General features: G+C 33.8%; 1 protein-coding gene across 2 annotated transcripts in view; it reads left to right on the forward strand.

Annotated features, from left to right (window-relative positions):
• The window catches only part of CWC27 (CWC27 spliceosome associated cyclophilin), a 199,069-nt gene that overhangs the window by 49,640 nt on the left and 136,344 nt on the right, over positions 1-13,085 (forward strand). The gene's annotated exons all lie outside the window — the stretch shown is intronic.

The raw sequence follows: 13,085 nt of genomic DNA on the forward strand, positions 1-13,085 counted from the left end.
ACTGTTCTCCACATTGCTCTTGTTGCTCACGTCACACCAGGCATGTGTCCTTCTTGCTGTTCCACCGGCACGCGAAGCTCATTGGTCTTTCAGGCCTCTGTACCTGGGGTTACCTCAGCTTGAAACCACCTTCTCCGAGATATTCTTAGTAACCATTCTTTCTCTTCATTCAATTCCCTGTTCAAATAGAGTCTCATCAGAGAGGCCTTTTCAGACCACATGATTTAAAATAACTCCCTCCATCCCTACCAAGGGTACATATCCTAATGACCTGGGACGAATTTTTTAAATTTGTCTGATTTTTACAAAATGTGTATGCTAGGACCTACTCCCTTCAAAAAACAAACAAACAAAAATCTCATTCAGTAGGTCTAGAATGTGATTTGCTCATATTTTTATAGTCAGTTAATTAATGAAAATACACATAACTTTTTCCTATATGTTGGGAGTATAGGTGAATGAAGATAAGTTTAAAAAGCAAGTTTGGAATTAGATTATCTGTCCTTTTCAGTGCTAGGCTCAAATGTTTGTAGAAGACAATGGTCACTCTATTCCAGGGAGGTGAAGTTAGAGGATCACTTTTCCTAGCCAAAATAAGTTTTTTTTTTTTTTTTCAAGAAGTTCTACATCTTTTAAGAACAGCTGCTGTAGTGTTTCATCAACATTAATCTTCAAACGAATGGATTTTGTTAGCGTTATTGAATCTTCTCCTTTAAGCTTGTCTTTTTAAAAGTAGACACAATATAAACTATTCAGTAATGACCTACTTTCAAGAGGAATCTCATAGAATTCATTACAGTTCTTTCCTACCTTTTTGCCAGTTTTAATATGTTAGTAATATTTGATCTCTCCCCCCTCCTTAGTCTTTATTATTTAGACGTTGCTAAACCGTGTGTATCAGTTTATTTAATGTAAGTGCACATTTATATTGATTTCAATGAATGTACTATTTAAAAGCACCTATGGAGTGTTAAATCTTAGAGAGTTTTTCCATTGTTACTCTAAGGTATGCTTTCAGTGGCTTACTAGATTTTTAATGTAATTTTATATTTGGTTTATTTTTCAGTAAGCCGATAAGTACATTAAGACTGTTTCTTCCAGGGCTGTGAATAGAGTGGGATCTTTAAGGTGGGAATGCGGGCAGGGAGGAAATGAATATAAGTCTTACTTATATTATCTTCTACTCAATTTTTTTTTGTTAAAGATCCTTAATACATTTTCCTGGTATTCCTAATTGCTAATTTTGTGATGTCAACGTAGTCTGCTTTACATTTTAAAATTTATAGTGTTGATTTAGCTGCTTTTTAAAAGAATTATCTTGTTTAAACAGTCTCAAATTTATTATATGATAATGGGTAGGATTCTATTCCTACTGAAAAGTACTTTTCTTGTGGTCAAAGACAGTTATTAATTGGTATGTGAGCCTAAGTACTGAATCATTTCTTTTTAATTTGTATTTTTAATTTGTTCTAGAAATTCATCAGATCAAAGGTGTATATGTACTTAGCAGATAGGAAGTTAGATTTGTTCTTTGCTGTATATTTGATTTTCTTGATTCTAAGAAAAAGAATGTTTTCTTAACTTCAAAAGTTATGTAACGACTTCCTGCCAGTTTCTTTCTCCTTTTAGATAACCATTTACTTTTTTGGTTATATTAATCATTACAAATTAATTGAAAATTTCCGGATATGCTTATTTGCTCACAATATTGACAATAACTTGAAATATCTTAAAGACAGGCTTTGTGTAAGGGAGTTAAAAAGAAAAACCCTTGGCTTGGCTTCAAAGAGTTTAGAATGATATCATGTAGGCCTGAGACAAAGACTTGAGTGTTACCGTTCTTGTATTTTATATCCTTGCTGCTGTTTGGTAGGATTCAGTTTTAGGTATAGTTTATGCAAACGTGCCTAGTCACGTAGGAAAAAAGATATATAGCTTACCTGTGAAAGCATATTTAGTGTGATAGAAGGTGAGAATGTCTAATCCTGATGCTACTGGAGAGTAGCCCAGAAACTGAAGGCTAGGATAACCTTGCAGAGTTATTCCCCAGTCCTAATTATTTTGCTTTATGTTCATCATTATACTCTTAGGTAGGATTTATCAGTATCCTAGAGAAGTTCTAAAAATTACGATGTGTACCTTTCATTGTTTTAGCCTATACTGTGTAGTATGGAATGAATTTTGGGACAAAGTGTGTTTACATTTTAGTAGATATTTAAAGGTCTTTGCTCATAGTTTTTGTAGTAAGCCAATTAGTGATAAAAATACACATGTTACTTGACATTTCCTATATACTGAAAGCATAGGTGAATTAAGGTAAAAAGGTTAAAGAGCCAGTTTGAATCTAGATTATCTGTCTTTTTCAGTGGCTCAGATGTTTGCAGAAGACACTGGTTACTCTAGTCTGGGGAGACAAAGTGAGAGGGTCCCTTCTCTGAGCCAAACTGGCCTTGTTTCTAAGCTGTGCCAGTGAATAGCAAACAATTTTCACTAGGAAGAAAGGGACATACTCCTGTTATAATACACACAACTGTCAACAAGAATTAAGCACCTAGAACCCTGGCCTCCAGTGGCGGTTTAGAACCTAAAGATGGTTCAATTGCAGCATCACTGCTTTGGGTCTTTGGTGCTAGGGCCATAATATGGAGAAATGTTTGAATTACCTTAATTCATGGAGTTTAAGGTAATAGCTTTTTATGATGTATAGAAACTCCTAATTCAAGGTCCTTTTCATAAAACACTGATAAGATACTGCTATTCCATCAAAAAAGCATATAAGGCATGTTTGCATAAGAGAAAATTAATTTCAGTTCTTTTAAAAAGTTTCTAAAGTACTGTTTTAAGAATATTTGTAAGTTCATACTGTATATGTCTTTGAACTGTTATTTTTTAAAACAATGTTACTGTTGAAATTTAGAATAGATGAATACCTGGCACCTAAACCAGGTTAAAACAAAATGCAAGCAATCAAAACCCCTACAGAGCTATAAATCTGACGCGGAAATAGATTATGCCAAAGGGATTCACCTCAATTGGGCTATTTAAGGTTGAAAAAACTCCGAGTTTTCAGGCAGAGCAATTGCCTAGTCTTAGTATATTACTGCATGCTACAGTATTCTTTTTCTGCTTCACCGTTAAGTTCTGCTTATGTTAACATTTTTTTACTGTTAGATTTCCGTTTCTGATTCTTAGGACAGAAGGAAATCTATATACAGAGTTATGATACCTTGAACTAGAAGGAAGTACTTAAGTATATGCTGTTTAACAAATCTAGTGCATTATATACCTATTAAACCTTAAAGAAGGAAAAGAAATAGATGGCTAAACGATAGAGAGATCAACCAATGGAACAGAATACAGAGCCCAGAAATAGATTCACACAAACATAGTCAACTGATTTTTGACAAAATTGCAAAGACAATTTGATTGAGAAATGATAGTCTTTTCAACAGATTGTGCTAGAATAGAGTTCTTTGTACCCCACCAAAAGAGAGCCTTGACACATACCTCGCATTTTGAATAATGATTAACTCAAAAATGGATCAGAAACCTATACGTAAAACTTCTAAGCTTCTGAAAGAAAACGTAGGTTGGGTATAGCTCAGTGGTAGAGTGTGGCTTAGTAGCACAAGGTCCTGGATTCAATCCTCAGTACCTCCATTTAAAAAAAAAAAAACACAGGAGAAAAATCCATATGAACTTTGGTTTGATAGTGAGGTTTTAGATATAAAAGTCATGAAGTGCAGTGATAAAATACTTCAGCTTTGCAAAAGACGCTGTTAAGGAGAATGGACAGACAAGCCACAGACTAGGAAGCAATATTTGCAGATCACACATCTGATAAAAAGGCTTGTATCCAGAATATATAAAGAACTCTTAAAAATTAAACCAAAACTCTTAAACAAGCCAATTAGGAAGTGGACAAAAGATCTGAACAGATATTTCACCAAAGATAAGTGAGGCAAACAATATATGAAAATATGCTATATGTACATCTTTGCTGAGATGGACCACTATTATAAGCAAAAAAAGATTTAAATTTTTCTGTATATTGTTACCTCATATTTTAGTTTTAGTGAATAAGCAGGTAGAAGGAAACAAAGATTACAGCTTATTAATTTTTAAATCTGGAACTAGCTCCTAGTTTTATATTTTACACAGAATGTTAAAGTTGCCCACCTAAGCATAGGAGCAGAGTGGTATAGTAAAGAAAGTAGAGAAAGAATGGTGAAGTTGGAGAGCTTTCCCATCTTTCTGCAATTGTATTTGCAAAGTTTAACTTAGGATTACTCTCCAAGTAATGGACAATCTAGGTTTAAACACAGATATGTTTGACTTACCTGCCATATTATCCCTCCCCTGAGATAGGGCATAAAAAATGAGATAGTTGAATGGTGGACCAAGGATGCAAATAGTACATTCAAGGGGATGGGTAGGAGTTTGATATCCTGATAACCTGGGAACTTGTGTACTCATGGATGCACATCTGCATGAATTAATGTACAAAGTTATTAGAGTAGTAGACTGAGGCCAAATCAAGATGGGCCATGGATGGCATGTTTAGAAACTGGACTTTCTAAATGGTAGAGAACAATATAAAGTAAAATTGGAAACTGCCATGATCAGGTTTTTGCCTCAGAGGATCACTGTGGTAGTAATATGGAAAATAAACTGGAGACAGCCAACACTAGAGGTTGGGGAGACCAGCCAGGAGACTGCTTTAGTAGTCCAGATCCAGATAAGATACGATGAAAACTTGAACTAAGACAGTGTTCTCTTTGCTAGATAATTTGCATTCAGTAAACATTTTCTCAAACATCTTCAATATGTATGTGGTAGATATAAAGAAAGATACTCCCCCGCCTCAAAGCTCACAGCTAAGCCAGATGGATAGCTGTGAACTCTAGAACACAATGAACTCTATATAAAGCAGACGTTTAGAGAAAGTACAGTAGCTTCCTGGAGGAGGGAGAGATTAATTTTGACTTTAGGGATCAGGAAGCCTGCATGTATTCAAAGAAGATAGCATTAATACCAGTCCTTGAAGAAGAGGTAGAGTTTGAATAAGAGGAAATGGGTGCGGAGGGAATTTCCAGTAAAGGAAACTGAGAAAAGTGCAGTGTATTTGAGGAACAATCTGTTGTGACTAGAGGAGAGGATATAGTTGGAAATAGAACTGGAAAGATAGGTTGGGACCAGCTCATGAGGTACCTTCCAGGATAGTAAAGTGCAAATATAACTCATTTTGCTTGATTTATGTGTTAATTCAAGTGAACAGATAAACATAGATCAACTTCTTTTTTCACTTAGAGTAAGTCAACTTGAAAGATTCAAGGATGGATGAATGTTGGATTTCTACATTTTTCTGGAGGAGCAATATGAGTAGGGGGTTTGGTGAGATTACTGTGACAGGTAGTTATGTTTATTTTACCTTTTATAATTTGAAGATGAATACCAAATCCCTGTAGTAACTGAGGTTGTAGTTTAAGGAGAAGAATGAATCTACCAAGTGGCAAGGTGAAAACAAATTTTATTTCTGGCACTGTGCTAAAAATTTTATTTGTATGATGAATGTTACTCAAATTTAATGACAATTGCGATCTATAAAGATTAGATTCTGATCCCAGCATCAGTTTATCCTGAGTAAATTTTGAACAAGTCAACATTTTTGAATCTGTAAAATGCGATTAATATCTGCCCTTCCTATCCCAATAGGATTGTGATTAGGTCAAATGAAATTATGTGTATGAGACTACTGTTAAAACATGATGCCATTGGTGACCTATGATTACATAGTTTAAAGTGCTTTTGCTACCCACCACACAATCCAACCCCCTTTAACAACCATAGGACAGCCTACCTTTTGGCACTCCTTCCAACCATGGCATATTTCAAAATAAAATGAAAAAATTAATTTGTTAGGTAATTGACAATAATTATTAAGCATATATGGCAACCAGAGCAGTATTTAAGGGGATGTCTGTGTTAAAGCAGTGTGATACCAATGAAGTAGAAGAGATGAACCCACTCCATGGGGAAAATGTAGAGACAAGCCAAGCCTACCTAGAAAGAAAATTAGTAACTGCTGTTCTTCATAAACATCCTGGTTCTCTCACCTCCTACATCCCTCTCTTGGCTACAGAAAATGTACTCTGTCTATATCAGATGCAGTTATTGCCTAAATCATGTGCTGTAAGCCATGAGCACATGAAATTATTTCAGAAGGGAATACATTAAAAAGTACCAAGTGGCATAGACAGACTGAGTACTCTAAATACATAGGAAATCCCAAGTAAAATATTAAGTCGGATGAGGTTAATTAGTTTTCCTGAAGGTGTGTTTTAAGGCAGCTTTATACTGCCAACAGCCAGAATCTAAACTGGAGCAAGTACACTGTAGGAGTAATTTTGCTAATAAAAGAAATCTTCTAAGATAATGCATTTTACTGAAATTGTTAATTACTATTTTTATTTCATTTGTTTCATTTTGAATGTTTATAAAAAATGGAAGTATTTTTGAGAACATCCTGTTTATAATAAAAACTTAATGACAACTTCATAAAACAAAAATAGCGTGTTCTACAAATGTGATTATGGACATGTTCACTTAAGGAAACAAAATTAAAAGATAAAATTCTAACTTTAGCTAGTGTATGCAACTGTTTTATTTTAGAAAGATAAATGTCCTTGCTGAAAACTCAATGATGACATTTATTGCTTAGGAAAACATTGGTTTATTTTTTCCTTCTATGTGATTTTTAATATAGCACTTACAGAAACACTTCAAATCTTACTAAACAAAACAAACATAAAATATCATTTTTAAAATGAAGTATTAGTAATAAAGTTTTTCTTCCTACTCTTAACATTGTGATTCTCCTTGAATATTTACAATATTAGAACTTCTCTATGCCAAGTGTTTTAAGATACAGCTTAAGAGTTTTAAGATGTGGTTTTCAAAGTTTGTTTTTATATATATTTGACTTCTGAAGGGAGTATTTTTATGAAGTGACATTACTGGATTTTCTGCATTTGATAGGATAGCAGATGATCAATAAGCAGGGCTACTGAAGACAGTTGTGTCCATTGTGACCTGAAAAACAGGACTTAGCTGTGGAGTATGAGCATGGGCTGAAATCTAGCTGGAGTTCCACACCAAGCCTTGTGCACTGCTCAGGGACCACATCAGCCCAAAGCACTGGGTGCCTTTTTCTAATCTTTCAGCACAGAAAAGGTGTTTATTTCCTAGGAGGTTCCCCAGAGGGGAAGGTGCTTTATGTGCTAATGTGGATAAATTTAAGAAATAAAAGAAAACCAGCACATAGGTATGGTGGTGTTTTTCCATGGTTTCTGCAGAACAGTGACCTTGGTGTGGCATATTTTTAGTGACATGTAAGGCAACTTGGAGACAGTATATAATGGGAAGAGCTTTGGGAAGAGGTTTTGGAAATCAGGATGCTAGTCCTTGCACAACGTTTCCCCAGCTGTTTGACCTTGCATGTTCTTTTCTTAAAAACGAAAGGATTAAACTACCTTCTAGCTTCAAGGGTGCATCCAGCTTTCAACTTCAGTGAAAGTTTTATCTGGAGCATGGTCAGCAGGGAAAAGTTGAAACTGAGAATTTTCCAAATTGGCGCGTCTCATATGTTATTAAAAGTCTTTGAGAGAACGATTTACACGGTCTGTAATATGTAACAGTTTTGAAATCAAGTAGTCCTCTAACTTCCTTCTTTCTACTTTGTTTAATTTGCTCCTCCTTTTTCTCTTCTCCTTTTTCTCCTTGTCTGTTCTTTGTTGCTGTGTTTTCCTTTTTTAGTTTCTTATGCTGGAAGTTTAGATAGTTGATTTTGGACTTTCTTTTTTAGTATAAGCACTTAAAGCTCCAAATTTCCCTCTAAGCACTGCATTCTGTCGTTTCACCAATTATTATATGTTGCTGTGGTAGTCAGTTTCATCAACTGTCAACTTGGCTAGGCTGTGGACCCTAGCTGTTTAATCAAACATTAATATTGCTGTTGCTGTGAAGGTATTCCATATAGATACGGTTAAAGTCCATAATCAGTGACTTAAAGTAAAGCAGATTATCCAAACTAATCTGGGGGCCTGATTCAGTCGATTGAAAGGCTGAGGAGCAAAGCTGAGTCTTCGCTGAAGAAGAAATTCAATTGGTTCTGCTTCTCTGGTTAAACCTGGATTGATACAATTGCGCTTTCAATTTCATTCAGTTCACAGTACTGCCTAATTTATTTCCCTTGGGGCTGCTTCTTTGCCCTGTGGGTCATTTAGAAGTGGACTGTTTATTTTCCAAATATTTGGGAAATTTCCAGATATTTTTCTATTACTTATGTCTAAATTAATTTTATTGTAGTCAGAGGACATACTCTGTAAGATTTCAGTTATTTTACGTTTATTGAGACTTGTCTTTTGGTCCAGGATATGGCTTATCTTTGTGCATGTTCCAGGTGTACTTGAAAAGAATATGTATTCTGCTGTGATTGTTTGGAATGCTCTATAAGGACTTTTGACGGCACCTTAGACTTGCATTTTAATGTTTAAATTATACCTAGTAGCTTTAAATTTACTATTAGATCAGATTTTTTTAAATGACCCTATTTCTAAAAAAACTAAGACTAAGTAGTAAGTTCTGACTTTGTACTTCATTAGCTATTTCAATTAATAAGTTAACAGTTATTTTTAGCTTTGTTTCTTGCTACTTGATTATTTGCAGTAGGTCATAATATAAGGCAGCTGTTAGTTTTATGTCATTTTCTTTGTTTTATCTTGCATAAAACTTAGAAATCTTTCTCAGTTTCCTCTTGATTATCCAAGAATAAATTTTTAGTTGGTAAATTTTCTTGGACTTGTCTTACTTAATTTTCTTTAGAACATTTTGTGTGTGTGTGTGGCAGTTTTGTTGTCTCACCCTAAAAACAGAAAAAGTACATGGAAATGAAAAATCAAATCTGTATATTCTTCTTTGGAGCAAGTTTTTCCCAACTTATGAAAGTATTATTAGCCAGGGTTAAAATAGCCTTTTGAGTTTTCAATGTGTTTCGTTTAAACAAACTCAATGAAAGAAAATAGAAAGTTTAAAAAAAGAAAGTCTTTGGATCCTTTCCTTAGAAGAGTCCCAGTATTATTCCTTTAAATTATATGCTTACAATTTGTGATTAACTTATAGTTCATATAATAAAATTATAAATTTATGTAATAAGTGCGGAAATGGTTTAGAGAACCTGTTTAAACTAAATGAATTGAGAATATTGCTTGAATTTGAGACTTAGAAGGGACCTCAGAAGCCATCTGATCTAGAATCTCATCCAGCCCCAGAATTCATTTTACTGGAATTTATTCCATGTCATAAACTATTATACCACGCTTGTGTGGGATTTATTTTTTCATGTTGTTTCTTTTCCCATTACCACTAGTAATTAAAGCTTATCTATAAAGAAGGGACTCATTTGTGGGAATCTAAATGCACTATGTTGTTATAGTGGAAAGGGTATTGTTTTGTAGTCAGACAGACTCTGGTCAGAATACCAGCAGTGCCTTATTTAAATTAATGTCTTTGGATGAATTATTTAATCTACCTGAGTCTCAATTTCTTCATTTTAAAATAGGAATAGAAGTACCTATTTTAGCAGATTGTTGTATGATGAGATGAGTGGGTAGGCATTCAATAAATCATAGTTAATAAAATTCTATCAGTTATAATATTTTCTTTTTCTATTTTCAAGATACAATGTACTTATGATATTTTCTAATATATTTTTGGAATCTTCCAAGTAATTCTTTCTGAATACTGTTTATTTTACTATTTCTTAATTTAAGAAAAAACAGTTAATGTATAATACATTTATTAAATAGCTAGGATGAGTCATTTCTACTACTTTTTTTTTTTTTTTCCATTAAGTAGCATGAAATCTCCTGTCTCACTTACTCTTTCTACACCACATGTTCAAAGTGCCTAAAGAGAATTACGGAAGTTTAAAGCTGGAAGATCTATATCAACTGTCTTTCTGTTTCTTCATTTAACAGATAAACTTTTAGAGGATATGTGGCTTGATCAAGTTCGTTTTGTTACTGTCAACCTAAGTAGTCTCAATATCCGAATGAGAATCTGGCATACTTTTTGTTTCAGCGCTTCATTCCTTTTTATTGCTGAATAATAGTCTATAGTACAGATATACAGCATTTAGTTTATTCATTCATCAGTTGATGGACATATGGGTTGTTTCCTTTGTGTGTGTGTGTGTGTACTTCCCTCTGAAAGCTTCCAAACCACTCACCAGTCTACAACAATGCATTATATTGTGAAAGCAACTATTATTTTTCCTCCCCTCACTAGTTAATAAAAAGGGTATATGCAAGCAAAAGGCCAGTAAGCCACCTAGAGAAGTAGTCATAGCTTCTACCAATGGTCATTTGGTATGTGGTAAATATTCAACCATTGTTAAAGGAATGAGTGAATGTTGAATCTACAATTATGCAAACGATAATCTCAGTGACTGTACAAAATGAAAGTGTGATTTTTAGGTTTTTATGTTTAAGATAAATTTGATTACAAAAGAATAATTAAGCTGTTAATGTCATTTCTTATGAAATGATCTTTCTTGATTTGGGTTGTCTAAAAACTTGCCTCACCTATACCTTTTATGACTCATGCGTTTCATTCTTGTTTTGTTAGATTATTTGTTGGGTCCAGGAAATTCAGTCAACTTCCAATTTTAGAATTATTTGCTCAATGTCAGGGTATTTACTGACTCATAAATGGATCATGTTTGCAATTTTATTTGTGTGTTATGTAGAAGTTAAGAAAATTTTCCTATAGAAACAGGCTGTAACTTATAATTGGTTTTCCTCAATTTGGGAAATTTATTCTGGGGTGTATTGGTATGCCACTAAGGGGGAAGAAAAGTGTCAGGAGATAAATATGTAACTTTATTTGTATACATATACAAAAGTGTGTATGTGCGCGTGTGTGTTTAAAAGCTATGAAATGCCATTAGAAGTGCACACATAAGGCCACACATCCATGATTGCTGACCATATCCTGACAATAATTTCAATGGCAGGTCTGAGAAAGGAGAATCATTTTAATCAGTGTATTTATTTGATTTTTTTTTCAGTTTATATTTAATGAATATCTGCTATGTGATTAGGGCATATTTTAAGAATCTTAAATCTTAGCTGGATCTTCAAGGAGGGTGAGATTTGAATAGGTGGTGTATTATATTATGTTGTATTTGTATAAATATTTGCCTTACCTTATAAATATGGTCTATTTGTGAATCACACATTTGATTTTGTGTTCTTCAAATATTCAGGAGTACTCAAATAGGTTTACTGGTCATTAGACCTTCATAGCTGTCTAATTTACTACTACTACTACTACTTTCTGCTTAGTCAGAGTACTACTTTTTTTTAATGCTAAATAACAATTTCTTGAGTTATAGAATTATAATTGCCAAGGTAATTTTCATGTCTACGGTCAGTACATTCCCTTCCTAGTAGGGAAGCAGGGAATTCTACTTCAGAAGCAAAACAAAGCCGCAGAAGTTGAGTAGTAAATATGGAAGCAGCCAAAGGCTGTTGGTCTTCCTCCATCCCCCGATGTGTACATAGATGGACACACACACACACTCACATGTGCAGGAGAGTGACCAGTATAGCTTTGGGCAGCAGTTCTCAACTTTTTGGTCTCAGAACCCATTATACTCTTAAAAATTATTGAGGACTCCAAGGAGTTTTTGGTTTTGGGGGGTTATATGTCTTAATATTGATCTTACTAGAAATTAATGTGGAGAAATTCTATAAAATATCTATTAATTTAAATTTAAAATAAGAATAATAAACTTCATTATATTTTAACATAAATAACACATATGTTAGAAAAAGTAACCTTTTCCCAAAATAAAGAACATTTAGTGAGAAGAGTAGAATTGTTTCACATTTTTGCAAATCTGTTTAATGACTGGCTCAGTGAAAGGCAGCTGGATGCCCATATCTGCTTCTTCATTCAGTCTGTCACATGTACTGTGTTGTTTTGGTTAAATTATAGGAGGAAAATATGGCCTCACACAGATATGTATTTTGAGTATTTAATAGCCTTTTCGGATAATTATAGTTATTTTTCTCTGATATTATGCCAAAACTCAACAAGTACAAATTTCTTGAAGATTAACTGCAGTATGAAATCAATGAACTCTTCATAATCTGTTATACATTAAAATCCATTGGTTTATTTTGCACTTTGAATGGATCGTTCACCCATGCATAATATTGTAACATTATGCGTTGGCCATTTGGAAGGTATTAATCCATTGAGTTATGCAGATCTTCCAAATGTAGATACATTTTGCCATATGATTTTTAAAAAATCACTTTTGTTAAAAATCATCACTGATCTCCAGCTTCTTCCAAGGTAGTGGTAGTATAGTTCTGAGTTTTCCAAAATTCTGTTTTTTCCTTGAAAGCTCAGATTTTATTATTGTCAACAAATTTATGATTTTCAGTCTTTTTCCTTAAAGTGAGAGGATTACTTTGTTCCCAAATTAGAGTAACCAGTCTGTCTTTCAAATAAAGTGATGTATTAAAAAAAAAAAACCAGCAAAAAAAAAACCTGTTTTAGCTCACAATTCAAATGATTGCACCTGTTTTTCCTCAAAAGAACTATCATACTTGTATGTGCAGTAGAAGTGCTTTATGCATGCTTCAGTTTCATCACACAGTGTGGTGCTCAAAGGTTGAAGTTTCATAAAATTAATAATTTTTACTGTTTCATCAAGTAGATTCTTCAGTGAAACTGGTTTAATTTTTTTTTCCCCTTTACTGTGAGTGCCTGGCAGTGACAAATACAATGACTTCCAGCACAGTGTGCTGCCACTTGATTCATGCTGTTCCAGCAGTTTTACCCACAGTTGCTTTTATACCATCAGTGCAAATGTCAAAACATAGAAAAGGGAAGATCACATCTTTATATTATTATTAAAATAGTTTTGAGGTTGTGTACTCTCTATGAAATGATTTTTGGGTTTTCCAGGGTCTATGAACCATCCTTTGAGAACTGCTTATGTAGTGATTTAA

The sequence above is a fragment of the Camelus bactrianus genome, chromosome 3 (genome assembly GCF_048773025.1).
Source record: "Camelus bactrianus isolate YW-2024 breed Bactrian camel chromosome 3, ASM4877302v1, whole genome shotgun sequence".
Taxonomy (NCBI): Eukaryota; Metazoa; Chordata; class Mammalia; order Artiodactyla; family Camelidae; genus Camelus; species Camelus bactrianus.